Source organism: Sciurus vulgaris (genome assembly GCF_902686455.1).
Source record: "Sciurus vulgaris genome assembly, chromosome: 3".
Taxonomy (NCBI): Eukaryota; Metazoa; Chordata; class Mammalia; order Rodentia; family Sciuridae; genus Sciurus; species Sciurus vulgaris.
Window position 1 is genome coordinate 101779328 of NC_136463.1, and position 14909 is coordinate 101794236.

Consider the following 14909-nt stretch of genomic DNA (forward strand, 5'->3'; position numbering starts at 1 on the left):
TGAGCCTAGAAAGTGGTTTCATGCTTGTCACATTTAGTCTATTTCTAAACCTGATGTAGAAATACAAACAAATATTGCTGAACAAAGCCTTAAAAGGCAAGACTGTGATTCAACTTGTCCTTATTATTCCACACCTTCCGGTGAGTAGAGCTAGTCAGGAGCAATGCAAACTGGGATTAAGAAATATGACCAGTTGTCTTGCTGAAATTAGTGATATTTTCTCCAAGAGGTAATAGAAATAAACAAAGAGTTTATCCTTTCTTCAGTTCAGAGAACAGAGAAAATTCATTTTGAAAAGAGAAGAGGATGACTTGGTTAAAAGAAAAAAAAATAAGTGATATTCTAGTAAAGGAAAAGGAATGAGCTGAGAGATTAAGACATTTTATAGGTAAGATTTTGGTAGTATTTCATTACATAGTTTTCCTTCTTTCTGTTATTCACTTTCTTCTAATGTATACACAATTCAGCAATGAAGTGATTCAATGAAGTGAATCCACACTTATCACATATATTATAAAATATCAGCTTTAATTCTCACACACAAAATTAGAAGGCTTAATGCCACATAAATATTCTGGCAAATCCAGCATTGTGTTAGCCTGCTAGGGCTTCCGTAACAAAATACCATAGACTGGGTAGCTTACAAAACAGAAATGTATTTTCTTACAGTTCTGGACGCTAGAATTACAAGACCAAGCCAGCAGGGCTGATTCCGCTTGAGGCAAGTCTTTTTGGCTTACTGATGTCTACCTTCATGCTATGTCCTCCCGTGACCCTTTCTTTTGTGCCCACATATTCGTGGTATCCTGCCCTCTTCCAATACATACATGAGACCTATTAGATTAGGGATCTACACTTCTGACCTAATTTATCTTTAATTACTTCTTAAAAGTCCTGTCTCAGAATACATTTACATTGGGGATTAGTACTTAGCTATGATTTAGATTTTGAGTGTCCCCTCAAAGACCCATGTGTTAGAGGCTTAGACCCCAGCTTGGTGCTGTTGGGAGGTATGGAAATTTTAAGAGGTGGGGTGCAGTGGGAGGACTTTGAGTTACTGAGGGCATGCCTACAAAGGGAATTGTGGGACCCTGGTCTCTTTCTTTCTCTCTTTCTTTTATTATGAAGTAGGGTTTTGTTCCACCATCCACTTCTGCCAGGCCCAAAAGTAATGGGACCAACCAATCATGGACTCAAACTCCAAAATTGTGAGCCAAAGTAAACCTTATCCTTTTATAAGTTATCATCTCAAGTATTTGTTTCTATAACAGAAAGCTGACTAACACAGGCTTCAACACGTGGATTTGGGGAAGACACAATTCAGTTCATAAAAAGCAATGTGGTAACTATAAGGAACTTTTTCTGTTCCTTATAGAAAGGAACAGAATTGTAAAGGGATTCCTTTTTCTTTATGAACACATCTCTTTAAAATAAGCATCATTAAGACATGTTTCAATGGGATTTATGAAAATATATTTATAGGGTCATTTTTCGATAAAGTAATTCAAAAAATTCAAATGCCATGATACTAATCAACCCAACAATTTTAAGAAGCTGACTTAACATGGAAGCCAAAACCTCTAATTTGGTTTACTCTTGAAATGACTCACCACATTACATGCTTATATAATATTTTTGAAGGAAAAGACTATAATATATACAAGTATAGATCAGAAAAATTATCTAACATTTGGAAACAGCTAATAGATTACTATTATTTTATTGCTTGTTTCACTATTTAAATTTTACAATTCTTGGGAATATCAGTTAATGTATAGATTTTTCTCAGGTAAAGCCATAAATCATTTCACTCACATAGAAGAGACAACTCCAAAGATTAATTTATTGCCCTGTAAGTCATTAACTGGTTTTATATATAACCCAAGGATTTTAGCTTAATGTTTTTAAAATTACCTTTATACCTACCTCATTAAATATTCTTTGACCTGGTTTAAATTTTACTGACTCATTCATTAATTAATGGGTTAAATACAATATTTGACATTTGTGTATTTAATATTAACCTCACAATTTTTGACTTTTGTCTATTTAATATATACCTAAAGCTTAAACAATATACATTTATTCATTCATTAATGTTTTCTTTTCACATAATAATCTAATCTGAAAATTAAATCCTAAATAGAAATAATACCAAATATTTTCCAGTTTGATTTTGAAATTACTTGTCAAGCTTTTAGGGCAAAAAAAACTAGATATTTAAGAAGTCTTAAAAATTCTTCTATTTGTGTTTATTATAAACTTATGTAGGAAATGATTGTGTACATTCATGAACTTCTTCACTGCTTCCCATTGTTAATATTAAAGAAGCATATTTTAATTAATTCTCTACATAGGCATCATAAATTTCTACTCATGGAGAGAAAGCAGAAAAATTAGCTTAATTTTAATCTATGGCTATTTATAGTAAAGCAAATCAGATCTTGTTTCCAGTGAATAACCTAACAGATTTTCACTTCCATATTGTTAATTAGGCTAGAATCTCACATTAACTCTAGGTATTTTTCAGGGAAGAAAAAATTCAATGTTTTCTTTAGCCCCTCTATACTCCCTCCAAAATGAATCCTACAGTCATGGCAGGCAAGGATTTGACTATCTGGATTATTGAAGATTATAAAACCCTAAATGTAGGATTCTTTTGACTTAGCTTTGATAAATTTTTCTGTGATGTTAACATTCAAGGTCAGGAATCATTTCTACTAACAACCATTTCTTGCCTATGAGAATAGTCTCAATTAGATGTCTCTAAATCTGCATTCCATTCTTTATTTTATTTAACTTTATATATTTCTTACTGTATTATTCTGCTTTCTTTTCTAGTCCATGAGATAAATAAAATATAAACTCTTGTGTTTATAAACCAACTAGTTTTGTGTTTATATTTACATAACAAATAAAGACTGAGATAGAATATATTTGATTACTAAGCTTAAGAGAATTTGACACCCAAATTTTAATACACTAAAAAAAACAGGACCTTATGTAATATACATACAAATAAAAAGTGAATCTATATGCACAAATATCAATACATAGATCATAAAAATGTGTTCCCTTTTGTTCCTGAAATAATTGTGTTTTCATCAGTTATTTCACTGCTCTGACTAAAAGACCCAACCAGAGCAATTCTAGAAGAAGAGAAGTTTATTTAGGAGCTCACAGTTTCAGAGGTCTCAATCCACAGACATCAGACTCCATTTCTTGTAGCTCAAGGTGAGGTTGACCATCATGGAGGAAGAATGTGGCAGAGGGAAGCAGCTCACTGATGATCAGAAAGCCAAGAGAGAGAGAAACTTCACTCACCTGACCCAAAGCCATGCCCCCAATGCCCCACCTCCCCCAGACACACACTACCTGCCTTCAGTTACCATTCAATTAATCGTACCAGGTGATTAATTCACTGACTGGTTAAGGCTCTCACAACCCAAAACTTTCCCCTCTGAACCCTCTTGCATTGTCTCACACTGAGATGTTAGGGGACACCTCACATCCAAACCATAACAAATTGCTTATTCAACATAGTTCCGTATTTGTGTGTGTGTGTTTCAAAGTATACTCTGAATCTGAACCAGCTCTGCATATAATTGAAACTCTCTAAACCTTTAGCTGGCAATTGATGTGATGTAGTTTTCTCCACTGTCCTATCAGAGTTATGATTTTGTAAAGCATTTATTTTTAAATCACTGGGCTTTGTAGGTATTTGCTACAAAGGTTATAAAAACAGTTCAAATATTCCAAAGATAGCATTAAATTTGATTTCAAAGGAAAGTTTTGTTGTATATTTAAATGCCCCAAAATAAGGAATATAATAAAGAGTCCAGTCAACCATTTACTCTGACAATATCACTGAAAATGGCTATAAAATCAGATGGAAACAGTGAAAAATGACCTCTGAGGGGGATACAGAATCCATTTTGTTTTTAAACTGACCCTGAAGATGTGTCAGAATATTTGTAATATACCCAATAAAGAGCCAAAGCCATGACTGGGAGATTTCTTGGGCTTGAAATAAAAAATTCAGTATAGTGATTCTAGTTATTTCATGTGGTGCAGCGGAAAACTGATGTAGAAAAAGTTTTGTTTTCCTTTCGCTGTTCCTTTTAATTTCCACTTTTAAATTTTCAAAAAGCATAAGCTCAGGAAGTCTATAGACCTTTTGAGTGAGGAAATAAAGAAATATACGTGGTAAATTTTTTAAGATTTAAAAAATATATTTCAATCCTATCAATAGTCTATCTGATTTGATTTCCTTCTAGCATAAGCTAAAACGTAGGTTATTCTTACAGTTCAGCAAGGATATAAAGTATTTTAAGAACAGTTCTGCAGATAAATATATCAATAATAAATCTACTCCTTGTAGTGGATGGAGTCTTTTGTAGTTCACTAACTGAATTAGGAAAATAGATTACACAACTCAGGTTTTCTGAACTTACTTCCTTCTAAGTTTGACAAAAGGTCACTTTTCTAGCCAGTTTATTAGTATTCAAAAAAAGAGTAAACCTTTTTTGTTTCTATGATGTGTCTCTCATGTTAATTTTAAATAAATTTCACTAGGTATTATCAAAATGACACATCTTTTAATTTTTCTTAGAAATCAATCTTAGGAAAAATAGTCTGATAGAGCTGTTATTCAAATAGGTAAGCAATTAGTTCCTTATAGGAATGAAATCTCTTCCAACAATTAGCAAGAATGATATTTTATTACTAATCTTCTTTTGTTAGGTCAGTCAAAAGTTTGTTCCCTAGTCAAGAAAGCACTTCATTTATTGGTACTTATATATTCTAGTGTGTTGCAAAGACTTTGGTAGTTGTCTCCTTGTAATATTTCAGCTCTTAAGCTGCTTCTCTGCCTCACTGAGCTCACATAAGATACATCTGAAAGCTTTAGTACAAATTTACTTCAAATAAAGTCTTCAATTCATTTTCATGGCACCAAAAAGACAGCTTTAATAACTGCAATGACAAATAAACTGGAAATCATTCCAGGCCTTTTCACTTAACTGACAAGTAGAACACTCTCATAATGAGCCGCAGGTTTTACGTTTTCTCTTTGACCATAATAGCTTCATTTAAGAGCGTCAGACCCTGACACTTCATCATTTATCTACATTATTTCTCATCTTCTTTCAAATAAATTATGGAATACTAGACTGAGCACATAAAAACAAAGTGACTTGTTATCAGTAAACAGCAAGATAAATTGTCCAGAAGTTCCTCATTTAGTTCCTTTTAAATTTAAGGGCAAGTTATTGGGTGCACCTTTTTTAGCTTTCAATGTTTGCATTTTTACAGCCATCTTATTTCTTTTGCCACTGGCCTCTGTGCATTCATCCAGAGCCTGATGTGGAAGGCATAAAGTAATCCTATTATCCCAAGGTTGGCCGCGAAAGTACAAAGAGGCAGAGGGGAGAAAATCAAATAAACAACTTGGAGAGAGATTTCTCCACATCTGTAAAACCCCCTATCCATAATACATCTTGTCATACTAGAAAATGTGACACTTCCAAAGTAATGAGGAGAGCAACTGTAACTGTTTTAGCCTTTAGAAATACAGCACTGATTTTAAATGGATGGGTGAATGCCATCCCTTCTCATCTTCTTAAAAACCATATGGAACCAGAGCATTTCAAATAAAATCACTATCGGATTATTTCTTTTGGAAACTGCTGATCGAGATTAGAAAATTCCTTATCTCCCTTCCTCCCTGGTGATTTAGCATTAACTTTTGAGATCTTAAGGAATCATATTGGAATCATACATACAAAAATCAATATTTTAAAACAACACTAAAACATGTTGTGATATATATATATTGAAGTTGAGGGTCTACATTGCTGTATCAATGAAAGATGTACAGTATAGATAATCACAGAGTGATTGCATATTAACTAATTTTCCATTACTGTTTATTCTGGAATTAACCCCCAAGAAAGCATATCCTTGTTTTTTTCTTATTTTTCCTACAAAGCTGTTCTAATCAATTTGATGATAAGATATTTCAAATATAACAAGGTTATATGGGAATTAATTCACAGGTGACTTAGCAATATGTCTTTATACAAAAGCCTGATACAGGAAAATATAAAGAAAAGGATACATGCCATTATCTGTCCTCAAAGATCCCTTGGAAAGAGTTAGTCATCTAAATTTGGGATGCTATTTAACTTCTGAGATTCTGCAGTGATGGGAATAATTTAAGGTGTGAATAATTTTATATGCCTCTATATTTATCCTTTAAGGAACTATTCCAAGTTCTATTTCCTGAGAAGATGGTGAAATAATGTTTTTCTGGCTTCTTCTACTAACCCAACCCTGAAGATGTTGCAGAAAGAAAGGTTGATGGATTTGTCATCCAGTAAAAGTCATAGAGACATTGATGAATTTTGAGAGCAAGAAAAATTGGTTAGGACAGTGTGGGGGTGAGGTAGTAGCCGTAGGAGGAAGGAGAGGTAGAAGAAATGAAAAGCAGGAGAACAGTCTAGGTGGCATGGATTTAGTTAAAACAGCTACATGTTTGGTGAAAGAATGCCCATTTCCACCACTATTTAGTCCCTTGCAGAAATAGTGCAGAGAAGAGAAGGTGGAGGATGACTTTTCAAAAAGAAGAGTCTGGGTTAACCTACAGATTATTTCATGAATACCATTTGTACTCTGGCATGCCCCAAACCTGTGAAGTTATCAACAGGGACAAAGGCGAGGACATAAGTTATTGTTCATGCTCCAAGTACACAACTCAGTAAAGGGGACTAATCCCAAAGGCAATATAAGTTCACAAGGAAAAGTAAAAGGATACTTTGGGAGTTCAAATATTAGACAAACCTATGTATTATTTAAAATGAATATGCTAAATGTTTTCAAGTGGGCAAGGGGCAGTATTGTATACATAAAAAAGGGAAAAAAAACAGAAAATAAAATAGAGAAACCATAGTGACAAGGATTCTTGGTGTGAAAACATCACAACTCAGACCTCAATTTATTGTTCATATAAGATAGGTAGATAGATAATTAAATGTATACATCAATCTCTGAAGATTACTCGGGGAGATGGAAAATATGATAAAGAGCCCATTCCAAAGGATTATACAGGGAGTAGGAATAAAGGAGTGGAGATAGATATGTGTAAGAAATGAATTGCATATCCTAAAACCCCAAAAAACAGTAAAAGAGAGAAATAATTGGAAGAATTTATGAATTAATGATGCAGTTCCCCCAGAATTAGATACAAATTTGAGAATGCAGGTAAAAATGATTTATGATAAGCCAAAAAAGGACAGATAATGAAAATGACACATGTATAACAGTCAAATTTAAAAACCACAACATCCAGTGAAATTTACAAGCCACTAAAACAAAAAAGAAAAATTTAATGGCTATCAAGGAGGAAAAAAATTCCAGATCCTCTACAATAAACAGAGAAACAGACATTATGCTTCACAACACCTACAGACAATGCAGAAAATAGTGGGATCATAATATGTCCAGCATCATAAAAGACAAAATTATACACCCAGTTATACTATCATTTAAAAGACAGTATAAGCCCAATAAAGACATTCCCAAGTGAGCACATAAGTCTTTATAAAGTTTCATTAAATAAAGACCCTCTTTCATAGCATCAAAGGGTATAAGAAGAGAAGTATATTTAGGTGGGCTATATCAGAGGAAGAGAGTGTATTAAAATAATAATAAACAATAATATCTAACATAATTCTTCTGAAATTGGCCTAAGGATTATCTTCTTGTTACGGATTGTAAAATTGGGGAAATCAATTTTGAACACATACATAATAAAATGTTAAAAATTTGAACCCAGGTAGTTTCACTCTAGAGCTTCTATTTATAATTGTTACACACAAGTAAACAGACATGTACACACACATATGTACACACATTCATACGCATATAATGGACACAAACAAACATATTCATAACAATCAAAAACTCCAGAGCTGCTGTGTCAACCAACTTCAGTAGGCACTCTTCACATGAAATAATAATCCAAGGAATTATCCATCCCTTTCAACTTGACACAAGGAAACCTGGCACTGTGCAATGCATGCAACCCAGTGTCCTCATCTTTATTGCAGTGCTATAACTGTCTAAATCTATTTTAAAATACCAATAGTTAAGCATGAGAATCATACTTCCACGTATGAACACATGCTCCAAATATATGAAATTATAAATAGTGTAAAATTGGTTCAGGAATAAATGTGCAAATTGGAAGAGAAGGGGGAAGGTAAGCAACAGACACAGGCATGGGTGCTTCGTGTATAATACATATGGCCCAATAAACCAGGAGAAGTATGGATAAATTAAATAGAAAATGTTGAGAAAAAGGTTTACTACTTGGAGAAAATTAGCATATATGATCCTTCACTGTATACAATGGTGTGCATAATGGTGAACTCTCAGATCAAATATCCAGTTAGGTGCAGGAAGACTCTGAGCAAATTGACAAAATTACAAGGAGTGCAAAAGTTGAATGGCATGCCTTCCTCTTCTGTGCCAGACATGGACACCATGGATACAGTTCATATTCAGGAAGGAAAACTGGAAAATAATTAACATTTGCAATTCAAAAACTTCTGCAGATCACCTAGAAAAACAGCAGACACTTAATAGAAAAAATAAACAGAAGATACTGATGACCAAAAATATCTCAAAAATCATTCAAAATCAATGAAAAGAGCTTTTGTCTTCATCTATATTTCCTGTATGAGAAAAAAGGCAAATTTTGAAATTCCTTATCATCACTAATCTTCATCATTATCATGTATATTATCTAAATTATATTTTGAGGATCAATAGCTGAATTCAATTTTACTATGAATTTTTCAAAGGAAATTGATAAGCAAATATATAAAATGTTCAAAATATGTTATGTGGTCCATTTAGTCAAGATTGAAAAGAATTTTTGCATCTACATTCATCAGAGATAGCAATCTAAAATTTTTTTTACTTGATGTGTCTTTGCCTGGTTTGGGTATGAGGGTGATACTAGCTTCATAGAATGAGCTTGGAAGGGTTCCCTCCTTTTCTATTTCCTGGAATACTTTGAGAAGTATTGGAATGAGTTATTCTGTGAAGGTCTTGTAGAACTCAGCTGAGAATTTGTCTGGTCTTGGGCTTTTCTTGGTTGGTAGGTTTTTAATGGCTTCTATTTCATTGCTTGAAATTGATCTGTTTAAATTGTGTATGTCCTCCTGGTTCATTTTGAGAGGATCATATGTCTCTAGAAATTTGTCAATGTCTTCAATATCTTCTATTTTGTTGGAGTATAGATTTTTCAAAGTAGCTTCTCATTATGGTATGTATTTCAGTGGTGTCTGTTGTGATATTTCCTTTTTCATTACAAATTTTGATGGCTATTATCAAGAGAACAAACTATAATAAGTGTTGGCATGGATGTGGGGGAAAAGGCACACTCATACATGTTGGTGGAATTGCAATCTAGTGCAGTCACTCTGGAAAGCAGTTTGGAGATTCCTCAGAAAACTTGAAATGGACCCACCATTTGACCCAGCAATCCCACTCCTTGGTTTATACCCAAAGAACTTAAAATCAGCATACTACAATGATGCAGCCACATCAATGTTCATAGCAGCTCAATTCACAATAACTAGATTGTGGAACCAACCATGATGCCCTTCAATTGATGAATGGATAAAGAAACTGTGGTATGTATACACAATGGTATATTACTCAGCCATAAAGAAGAATAAAATTATGGCATTTGCTGGTAAATGGATGAAGCTGGAAAATATCATGCTAAGTGAAATAGGTCAAGCCCAAAAAAAACAAAGGCCGAATGTTTTCTCTGATAAGTGGATGACAATATGTAACAAGGGGTTGTGATGTGGGGAAGAGAAGAATGAAGGAACTTTAAATGGTGTAGAGGAAAATGGGGTGGGAGGGGGTGGGGGACAGAAAGATATAGTGGAATGAAACAGATAGTATTACCCTATGTATATTTATGATTAGTTGAATGGTGTGAATCTACATTGTATACAACCATAGAAATGAAAAGTTGTACCCCATTTGTGTACAATAAATCAAAATGTAGTCTGTAAAAAATAAAAAAAATTTAATAAAAAATGATTGAAAAGAATGAAAAATATGTGTATGTGAATATATGTATGTATCCATAATAATAACAGTAGCTGAATTATAAGATTCAAGGAAAACTAAAACAAATAGAAAAACTTGATACAGTGACATTTTTCCACCTTATATGTTTAGAGATGTGAAAAAACACTATTTAAACTATCAGTAATTTTATCAATTACATGTTTGTGAGGTTAAGGTTCATGTACTTATTATCTTTATATTTCATACCAAAGTGTAATACCTGACCTGTAGTGTTTAAACTAGATGTATAATTAATTTTTCTCCAAAGAAGCATTACAAATTATCATCATCATTAAGAAATAAACTCATTTAACACTTTAAAAACTAATTTTGTGTTGTTGTGTACCTAAAAAAAATTTCCTTTTAACATAACACTTTGACCTCAACAATTACATCAGTAATACCTTCTTTGGGCTAGCTTTTTTATGCTAAGAAGTAAAAGAATAAAATAGTATGTGGTCTGTGATTAAGTACAACTTATTTGCATTAAGTTGATAAGTTGTATAAATTTATGGTATTCTCATATGAGAGCAAAAATCTGGCTCACCAAAGTCAACCAGGACTGAGGTACAGGGGTCTTGGAATTCTTTCTAGATAAAGATGGAAACCACATCTTAAAATAGATGTATTAAGTTCATGACTCAAAAACCTGAATATTGTTAAAATGTTAATTTCCCCTATGATACAATCCAGTTAAAAATCTCATCATTCGTATTGATAAACAAACAGGTGAAAGAATCAGAAAAACTCTTGATAATTCCATCTCTCGTGCTTAGACATTGAGATTTTGTAACAGTGAAGAACCATGAACTCAGATGGAAACTCAAAGCTTCACGGTAAAATATAATAATCAGAAGTGATAAATCTATAGACAAATAGAAATGTATATTAACTACTTAAGGTTATAAGTTATAATATACATCAGGTTTTAGTCAGGAAACAGAAAACATCAATAAATTTAATAGGGAAATTATTATATGAGGAATTATTAATTAGTAAAAAGTGGTTAACAAATCAAAGAGGTTAAGAGAATTCTAAAATGAAGAGCAAGCAGGGAAATCTCCTATTTCTAAGTATCCAAAGGTAAAATAGGCTTGAAAAGACTCCTTACTTCCCACTCCAGCCATCAGGCTGATATTGATACCTTGTTGAAGACACCCTCTGACCTACTGAAGGGCAAAGTTTACTTGGTGCCTTGCCACAGAACTATTGCACAGTCAATAGACCAGGATTGTAGAGGAGGAAGTTGCTTGATTTTTGGTGAAAATCTCAGGTTTGAGAGCCAGTGGTTATTATTCCTACCATATGCTGCAAGAAGATTTGCCATAGGAAGCCAAAACAAACAAACAAACAAAAAAAAAGCAGAGTAGATCCAGGAAGACAAGCTCCTCTCTTTGCTTTGCCTGTAGCAGTCCATCGCCCCCCTCTACTGCAAAGACTATTATTGAGCTGACTGCCAAAGAAGAAAGGTTTGCAGGGCCCAGCTCTAGTATCAGAAAGCAGAGAAATACAAGGCAGATTTGAACTGAAAAGCAAACTGTTATAACTGGCATATAACATCATAGTATCTCAGAGGACATAAAATATGCTGTGAAATATATGACTATGATATCAGAAAGGGTGGGAGGAGGGTTACACAATTTTGTAAGGTACTTGTTTGTGTGGGAAATGGTAAATTTATTAGATTCAACTTCTCAATATATATTTGTAATGCTAAAAGTTAGCTAAAGGTATCATGTTCAACAGCGAGGATATTTACTTGATTGTCTCCTATTATCATAAAAAATAGAAATGATTTTAGTGTCAGAGAAAAATAAATTAGATTTAGCCACACAACTGAATAGTGCCCAGTAATTAAAAAAAAAAAGTTGTAAATACATACCTAGTCGCAGCAAATGTTAATTATATTCAGTCTAGTAATACAAGTCAGCTTTAAGATGATACCCTATTTAGCACTTGTGGGGTAACAGGCATTCTACTACATACCCTCATCTAATCCTACTGGCAGTACTATGAGGTAGTACCTCATTACAGTATAATCCCACTTTCATAAATGTACTCTCACATATATTTATAGAAAAAATATGAGGCTAGGGATTTATCTCAGTTGGTAGAATGCCTCACATGCACAAGGCCCTAGGTTCAATCTCCAGCACCATGAAAACAAAAAAAAAAAGGAAAAGGAAAAAAACAAGACAAAATATTAAATTTATCACTGATGGGTGGGATAATCAGTACTTTTAAATTTACATTTGCTTTTGAATATTTTGTTTCTCCCCACTGTGAACATATATTAGCATTCAGAAAATAATGAAATACTGATTTAAGCACTTAGAATCTAAACAATGTATAATCTAATCACAATGATTTGCCTCAGATAGTGGACAAATTAACTCATAAATTTAAGAAACATACATGAAAATTATGAGACTAAGCACTCTTATCTATCAGCAGTTAATATCATTTTCAGATTGTTTTTATTAATTTATGAAATGAATGAGTATAGAAGAAGATTTGACTTTCTTTCATGCCTCTACCATTCATAAGAATAAGTGTTTTCCAATTTGGTTAAATCCAAAAGGCTACAAACATTACTTTCAAGAAATTGATCAAAGTCTCATAACTTGATCTTTTAATTTAGATACACTAACATAAGGTATCCACAGATGGTTCCCTCAGGTGATGGATGTATTTCATGTAAAACCAAAAGGGGCTCAAAGATGGCGGAGTAGCTTGAGGCTGCTCCTCTACCACCCAGAACTCAAACAGCAGGAATACCACATCTCCCTAAGACTTACAGTGAAAAATCCTGAGATTGGAGGGGCAGTCTGCCCTAGTCGAACCAGAGACTGTTTGACTCATTAATTGGATATAATTGGATTTTATCAATCATTCCCCCTCTAGCCATTTTGGAACTGCAGCATGGTGGAGCCTACAGAAACTAGAAACCCAGATCCATGAGTTTTTAGCTAGATTGCCATCGACCTGTCTGTGTCTAGCAAACAGACACTGTTTGCTGTGGAAGGTAAGAAACAGGGAGCATTTCACCCAGGGGAAACACAGGTTAGAGAAGCCGGGAGAGCCTGGCTCTCTCTGAGTCCTGAGGCTCATGGGGACTGATGGGGTTGGCTACAGCAGTGGGAGTGGGAGGCTGGAAGAGGGTGTGAGAGCATTTTGCTCTCAACTTGCCCAGCCAGCTGGTTTGCACCCAACGGGTGCCTGTTCACAGTCCCACACTCACCTGGTACCAGCAGCAGCCTGATCCCAGGTCCCACCAGGTTCACCTTGGGATCTGGCACCCAACAGGGACTTCCAGCTTCCCAGTCCCAAGTCTCACAACCCCTCCCTAGCCTGCAACCAGGCCAATCTCTTGCAGCTTCCCAAATGGTCCATGGGTCTTGATGCCCATTACGATTCACCTGGCACAAAACACTTGGATCCCTGATGGGCTTGGGCCCAAATTGTCCCACACCATGCTTACCTGCCAGACTTTCCTAACCCAGCACACGGCTTTGCTACTGGCCTACAGGTTCTGGTGCCCAGTCCTCAGTATAGGCTGGTAGAGAAATGCCTGACTGGGAATTTGAAAGTGCAGGGGCAGGAGAGATTGAGTTTGGAAACTTAATCAGAGACCAGGAATTAGGGGTCTGCAGGTGACATAGTGGGCCAAGAACAGAATCCTACACCACAGGAGTGGAGCCCAAAGCAGATTCCAAGGGTGCAGTCTTCCAGTGTGGATTGGCAATTGCTGGACATCTTAGGTGACTTAAAATCTCCAGGCCAATTGGCATTCAGACAAAAAACTGGAGCATATCTAAGCTTAACACTCCACCTCCAGGAATAAACTTCTCACCCCAGCAACCTCACCCATCCTGAGAGCAAGCATCAAATTCCAGACAACTGCACCTAACTGCTTAGAAGGGAAGCTCAGAAACTTTTGAACTCCAATGGAAATAATTATTCAATTTTTCATTGACATTCTTTTTCTTTTCTTTTCTTTTTACTCTCACATGTCTACCATTTTTGAAACCAATTATTTTTTATGCATCAGTTTAGTGACGACTGGGATGTCTGAATAGTGTATGTCAGTTTTGCTTTGTATTCTTTTATTTATACTTTTTCTTTCTATTTTTAGGCTTTTTAATGTTTATTGTACATATTTTTCTCTTACTTATCGGTTTCCCTTGATTTTCTTTCTCTCTTTTTTAACAGCCAATTTCTTTTATTCCCTCTTTCACTCTTCCTATAAATTTTTACTTCTGTCTTCTCTCCTCCTTCTTCACAAGCATCACATCCTACAACATTTCTGTTCTCTCTTTGTCCACAATTTGAAATTGTAAACTGCTTTACAAACTTACTGTTTTTATTGTAGATAATAACTGAACACATCATTTTATTTATTGCAACAAAACTGTAGACATCATAGTAGGAGCTATTTGGTTTAAGGCTGTATATTGTTTGCATTTGTTACTGTTATTATTGGTCTCACCCTTAATGGCAAGGAACTGGAAACCTTCTGGGATACTACAATACTACAAGGTAGAAACTACCTCCTCAGAGCCACACTGCTAGATGTGTATACACACAAACAGCATGAAAAAAGAAGGGAACAAATTGTCCTACACAAACCAAGATGCACCAATGATAGAATACATTAACACCACAGTAGAAGAAATGTCAGAAAAGGAATTTAGAATGTACATAGGCAAACTAATCTGCAATGAAAAGGACAATGTAAAGAGAGGTGAAAGATCACT